The sequence below is a fragment of the Salmo salar genome, chromosome ssa21 (genome assembly GCF_905237065.1).
Source record: "Salmo salar chromosome ssa21, Ssal_v3.1, whole genome shotgun sequence".
Taxonomy (NCBI): domain Eukaryota; kingdom Metazoa; phylum Chordata; class Actinopteri; order Salmoniformes; family Salmonidae; genus Salmo; species Salmo salar.
In genome coordinates, this window is record NC_059462.1 from 5,892,135 (window position 1) to 5,899,621 (window position 7,487).

Genomic DNA, 7,487 nt, shown 5'->3' on the forward strand with positions numbered 1-7,487 from the left:
ATTAGTTTTAGACTTGATTGATTACGCCGATTCCAATGACTTATTTTATTCCTCGACTTTTGCAAAGCATTTGATACAATAGAACACAATCGTACACTTTTGGTTTTGGGACTAGCTTTGTCTCTGTTATGAATATGTTTAATAAAGACATTCATAGTTCTATTATGATTAATCATAACACATCTAAAATATTTTATTTTCAATGTAGTGTACGCCAGGGTTGCCCTATTTCAGTTTTATTCCTTTTTACAGTAGTTGTAGAATTACTATCTATTAGCATTTTAAACAACCCTGAATTACAAGTTATTTCTATATATTTTGAAAATAAATTAAAATCTCAGTAAGCAGATGATACAACTGTTTCTGAAAAGGTTCAAGTTGCTATTGCACGTAATACTATCAAATCATTCTCTTCAGCTTCTGGTCTTGAACTTAACTATATGTGAAATATTGTCTGCATAACTCAAATTACCAATCTATTTAGAATGCTCCAGTGAAAGATGTGAAATATTTTGTGGTGCACATGGCGAAAAACAATATTGTCCGTCAACTTCTACATTTTTCTTGCTGTGTCTATATTTGTAGCTGATCAAACCAGCAACGATATCAAAACTTCTAGACTTTATATGGAAATATAAACAAACTTAAAAAATCTGTACTATCAAACCAAAGAGTTGATGGTGGGCTTGAAATACTAGATTTCAAATATATCAACAATACCTTTAAAGTAAACTGTATAAAAATATGTGTGCTTAGCTCTGAATCTATATGGTACTTTATTCCTTGTCATATTTTTAAGAAATTGGGTGCTCTTAAATTTTTGTTGGAAGTGCAACTATTATCAATCAAAATTACCCATCCAACTGTCCAAATATCATGAACAAGCCCTTTTAGCCTGGAAACGATGTCATGTCACACAAAACACTTCTGTGGAAGAACAAAGATATTGTTAAAAACACATCTTTATTCTTCTCTAAGTGGTTTGATTTATTTGATAAAGGATACTCTTATAGAAAGTTCTTAGAAACATATAACAAATCATTTAATTCTATATGCAAAGCAATACATTCAGGACTTACTCAAAAATGAAATCTCATTTGCGTTTTGGAGAACATGTAAAGATACATGCACAACTTACTGTATGTTAGAAGATTTCCCCCTGCTGGATAAGAAATGTTATAATACATTAAGGGAACTTTTCACTTTTTTCTCTCCTAGATGAAATTTGACATTTTACTGAAATTTAATGGGAGAAATTATGTAAGTGAAATTCACTTTAAAATCATGCACAAAATATACCTTTGTAATAACTTGTCTAAATTAATGGACATTCCTTTGTGATTACGAAGGGGAAACTATTTTACAAATTGTGACACTGAAGTTATTTTAAAGGATGTAATGTATCATTATTCAAATGAAAACAAAGCTACTGAATAAGTTGTTAATTTCTTCCTTCTCTGGGACATTTTACATACAAAAAACAATGGGTGTTTTTCAATATGCATTCTACCATTCTCCACACTCTCATTATCCAAGTGCATTCTCCGATGACATTCTCTTGAGTACGTTATTGTGAGGATGAGATTGTGGAGAACGCATAAACAAAACATTTGAGAAGCACTCGCTCTCCTCCTACTGTATTACCTCACGCTGCCATTCCCCATTCACTGAACCTTCTCCAGCCAGGACAATGGCAACAATAGAGATGAAACAAGATATACACAAAGCAGACGTTTTATTTCATAATTAACAGCTAGATACAGTACCAGTCCAAATTTGACACACCTACTCATTCCAGGGTTTCTCTTTTACTTTTACAATTTTCTACATTTTAGAATAGTGAAGACATCAAAACTATGAACTAACATAGAATCATGTAGTAACCAAAAAAAAATGTTAAACAAATCAAAATATATTTTAGATTCTTCAAAGTAGCTACCCTTTACCTTGATGACAGTTTTGCACACGCTTGGCATTCTCTCAACCAGCTTCATGAGGTAGTCACCTGGAATATATTTCAATTAACAGGTGTGCCTTGTTAAAAGTTAATTTGTAGAATTTCTTTCCTTCTTAGTAAGTTTGAGCAAATCAGTTATGTTGTGACAAGGTGGGGGTGGTATACAGAAGATAGCCCTATTTGGTAAAAGACCAAGTCCATATTAAGGCAAGAACAGCTCAAATAATCAAAGAGAAATGAGAGTACATCATTACTCTGAGACATGAAAGTCAGTCAATCCAGAAAATGTCAAGAACTTTGAAAGTTTCTTCAAGTGCAGTTGCAAAAACAATCAAGTGCTATGATTAAACTGTCTTTCATGAGGACTGCCACAGGACAGGAAGACCCAGAGTTACCTCTGCTGCAGAGGATAAGTTCGTTAGAGTTAACTGCACCTCAGATTGCATCACAAATAAATGCGTCACAGAGTTCAACAGACACATCTCAACATCAACTGTTCAGAGGAGGCTGTGTTAAACAGGCCTTCATGGTCGAATTGCTGCAAAGAAACCACAACTTAAGTCACCAATAAGAAGAAGAGACTTGCTTGGGCCAAGAAACAATAGACATTAGACTGGTGGAAATCACTCCTTTGGTCTGATGAGTAAAAATTTAGATTTTTGGTTCCAACCGCTGTCTTTGTGAGACGCGGAGTAGGTGAACGGATGATTTCCACATGTGTGGTTCCCACCGTGAAGAATGGAGGAGGTGTTATGGTGCTTTGCTGGTAACACTGTCAGTGATTTATTTAGAATTCAAGACACACTTAACTAGCATGGCTACCACAGCAGTGATACACTATCCCATCTGGTTTGCGCTTAGTGGGACTATCATTTGGTTTTCAACAGGACAATGACCCAAAACACACATCCAGGCTGTGTAAGGGCTATTTGACAAAGAAGGAGAGGGATGGAGTGCGGCATCAGATGACCTGGCCTCCACAATCACCCTACCTCAACCCAATTGAGATGGTTTGGGATGAGTTGGACCGCAGAGTGAAGGAAAAGCAGCCAACAAGTGCTGAGCATATGTGGGAACTCCTTCAAGACTGTTGGAAAAGCATTCCTCATGAAGCTGGTTGAGACAATGCCAAAAGTGTGCAAAGCTGTCAAGGCAAAGGGTGGCTACTTTGAAGAATCAGAAATATAAAACATTTTGATTTAAAACTTTTTTGGTTACTACATGATTCCATGTGTTATTTCATAGTTTTGATGTCTTCATTATGATTCTACAATGTAGAAAATAGTCAAACTAAAGTCAAACCCTTGAATAAGTAGGTGTGGCCAAACTTTTGACTGGTACTGTATGTGTGAATCGTTGTAATCTAGAAAGCGATAGCGCCGATATTTATTATAACAAAGGGAGTAGGCAAAGGCAGGTCGGGGACAGGTGAGAGTTCATAAACCAGGTCAGAGTCCAAACAGTACCAGAGGATAGGCAGGCTGTGTCACGGTTGTTCGATTTATCGGACCAAAATGCAGCGTCGGTTTCATTCCATATTTTTATTAAACGTGAAACTGAATGCAATACACTTAAATACTTGAAAACAAACCGTGACACAGAGAGGAACACTACTCAAAATAAAATCACCCACAAAACACAAGTGGGACAAACATCAACTTAAATATGGCCTCCAATTAGAGACAACGACAACCGGCTGCCTTTAATTGGAGGTCATGCCAAACAAAAACCAACCTAGAAATACAAGACTAGAAACTAAACAGAAATACAAAAACGGACAAACACCCCGGTCACGCCCTAACCAGAAAATAACAACTTACTATGGTCAGGACGTGACAGGCTGGTAGTCAGAACAGGCAGGTTCGGAGTCTGGACAGGCAAGGGTCGAAACCAGGAGGACTAGAAATAAACAGAGACTGGGAAAAATAGGAACAAGGAAAACCGCTGGTTGACTTAGCAAACAAGACGAACTGGCACAAATAGACAGGAAACAGGGGTATATACACTGGGGATAATAAGCGACACCTGTAGGGGGTGGAGACAATCACAAGGACAGGTGAACCAAATCAGGGTGTGACAACTTCATAACTATCAGCTAGCTATATGTGAATCGTAATAATGTAGCTAACCAGATAGTATCAGGCAAAAATTAGCTAAAACCAATGTTGTCCAAGGTAGATGTCAATTCTTTGTGGCTATCTGGCTAGCTAACAGTAGTAGCTAGCCTGTTAGCTCTATTGATGTACTATGGGTATGCGATCTACGCACACTACAGTGGGTATTGTAGGCAGGTAACCATGCCAAAAGTAACACAGCATCTATTTAACGTATCAAGGTAAAATATTGTAGTGTGTTCTCTCGCTTCAGCTAAAATAATGGCCGCCATTGATTTCAAGAAAGTATACATAATGTTTTGGGGTATTTGCGTCATATTTCTTTGCATACTTTCTGTTGATGCTTGCATCGGGTCAAATAATAATCACAGTGGTTGTAGAGGGTGCAACAGGTCAGCACCTCAAGAGTAAATGTCAGTTGCCTTTTCATAGCCAAGCATTCAGAGGTTGAGACAGAAGGTGTGGAAGAAAGAGCGAGGAAGACGGAGGGTCGAAATACAGCAGGACCGGGACAAGGTAGCACGTAGGGTGAAGAGGTCCGGGTTCCATAGCCGCAGGCAGAACATTTGAAGCTGGAGCAGCAGCACGACAAGTTAGCTCGTCTGGTGAACAGGTCAGCATTCCATAGCCACAGGAAAAACAGCAGAAACTGGATCAGCAGCACGACCAGGTGAAATGGGGACGAAGACAGCCAGGAGACATCAGGCCAGGTAGTCCTGAGGCATGGTCCTAAGGCTCAGGTCCTCCGGGAGGTGAGAGAGAGATTAGAGAATTAGAGGGAGCATACTTAAGTTAACACAGGACACCAGATAAGACTGGAGAATTTCACCCGATAGGACAGACTGACCCTAGCCCCCCAGCACATAGACTATTGCAGCATAGATACTGGAGGCTGAGATGGGGGGGATACTGTGGCCGATCCGACGATACACCCGGAAAGGCCAGCCAGGCAGGATATAATAACCCCACCCACTTTGCCAAACACATCCCCCACACCACTAGAGGGATATCAACAGCCAACCAACTTACTACCCTGAGACAAGGCTGAGTATAGCCCATGAAAGAGCGCCTTCACCGTCACACCCCTGGGCCAGACTACACTCAATCATAGGACCTAGTGAAGAGATGAGTCTTCAGTAAAGGCTTAAAGGTCAAGACTGAGTTTGCAACTCTCACATGGATAGGCAGAACAATCCATAAAAATGTAGCTCTATATGAGAAAGTCCTGCCTCCATCTGTTTGCATAGAAATTTTATGGACAATGTGGCATGCATCTTCACTGTAGCGTACATGTAGGTATGTACGGCAGGACCAAATTGGAGAGGTAGGAGCAAGTCCATGTAATGCTTTGTATAGCAGTAAAACCTTGAAAATCAACCCTTTACACGAAGCCAGTGGCGAGAAGCTAGCACTGGAGTAATATCACATTTTTTTATCTAGTCAAGATTGTAGCATCTGTATTTAGCACCAACTGAAGTTTTAGTGCTTTATCTGGGAACCAAGACAGAAAATCATTGTGTGACGGTTTCGGTGCCAAGATCTTTGTAAGGCAGGGTTTACACATACAAACTCACACATGACCAGTCCAAGTGAAGGGAATCGAGGGTAACCTAATCCCTGTGACGGGATTGCTAGCAAGGCGGGAAATTCAAAACATCAAAAATCTAATAATTTCAATTTCTCAAACAATCAACTATTTTACACCATTTAAAAGATAAACATCTCCTTAACCTGTTAGGGCTAGGGGGCAGTATTTGCACGGCTGGATAAAAAAAATGTACCCGATTTAATCTGGTTACTAATCCTACCCAGTAACTAGAATATGCATATACTTATTATATATGGATAGAAAACACTCTAAAGTTTCTAAAACTGTTTGAATGGTGTCTGTGAGTATAACAGAACTCATTTGGCAGGCAAAACCCTGAGACATTTTCTGACAGGAAGTGGATACCTGATGTGTTGTATTACCTTTAAACCTATGCCATTGAAAAACACAGGGGCTGAGGAATATTTTGGCACTTCCTATTGCTTCCACTAGATGTCACCAGCCTTTACAAAGTGTTTTGAGTCTTCTGGAGGGAGATCTGACCGAACAAGAGCCATGGAACGATGATGGCCCATTAGACACCTGGCGCGCGAGTTCATGTTGGGTACCCTCGTTCCAATACGTTCCCACGGGGGGCCAGTACAAAAAAAAAAAAAAAAAAAAAATGTATGAAATGTAAGTCGCTCTGGATAAGAGCGTCTGCTAAATGACTAAAATGTAATGTAAAATGTTATAAAAGAGAATGCATTCGTCCACCTTGAATATTATTCATGTTCTGGTTAAAAAAGGCCCTACTGATTTATGCTATACAACGTTTGAACGAACGTAAATATATTTTTTCCCCTCGTTCATGACGAGAAGTCCGGCTGGCTTAGATCATGTGCTAACAAGACAGAGATTTTTGGACATAAATGATGATCTTTTTTGAACAAAACTACATTCGTTATGGACCTGTGATACCTGGAAGTGACATCTGATGAAGAGAATCAAAGGTAATGGATTATTTACATAGTATTTTCGATTTTAGATCTCCCCAACATGACGTCTAGTCTGTATCGCAACGCGTATTTTTCTGGGCGCAGTGCTCAGATTATTGCAAAGTGTGATTTCCCAGTAAGGTTATTTTTAAATCTGGCAAGTTGATTGCGTTCAAGAGATGTAAATCTATAATTCTTTAAATGACAATATAATATTTTACCAATGTTTTCTAATTTTAATTATTTAATTTGTGGTACTGACTTGACTGCCGGTTATTGGAGGGAAACGATTTCCTCAACATCAATGCCATAGTAAAACGCTGTTTTTGGATATAAATATGAACTTGATAGAACTAAAAATGCATGCATTGTCTAACATAATGTCCTAGGAGTGTCATCTGATGGAGATTGTAAAAGGTTAGTGCATCATTTTAGCTGGTTTTATGGTTTTGGTGACCCTGTCTTTGAATTGACAAAACATTACACACAACTCTTGTAAATGTACTGTCCTAACATACTCTAAATTTATGCTTTCGCCGTAAAACCTTTTTGAAATCGTAAAACGTGGTTAGATTAAGGAGATGTTTATCTTTCAAAGGGTGTAAAATAGTTGTATGTTTGAAAAATTTGAATTTTGACATTTATTTGGATTCAAATTTGCCGCTCTTGAAATGCACCTGCTGTTGATGGAGTGCACCACGGGTGGGACCTCTAGCTCATAGAGGTTAATCGAACCACATTGTCCGATTTTCAAAGAGGCTTTTCGGTCGAAAGCATAAAGTTAGATTATGTTAGGACAGTACATAGCCTAAAAAGTACACACATCCATTTTCAAGTCAAGGACAGGCGTCACCAAAAGCAGAAAACCAGCTGAAATTATGCACTAACCT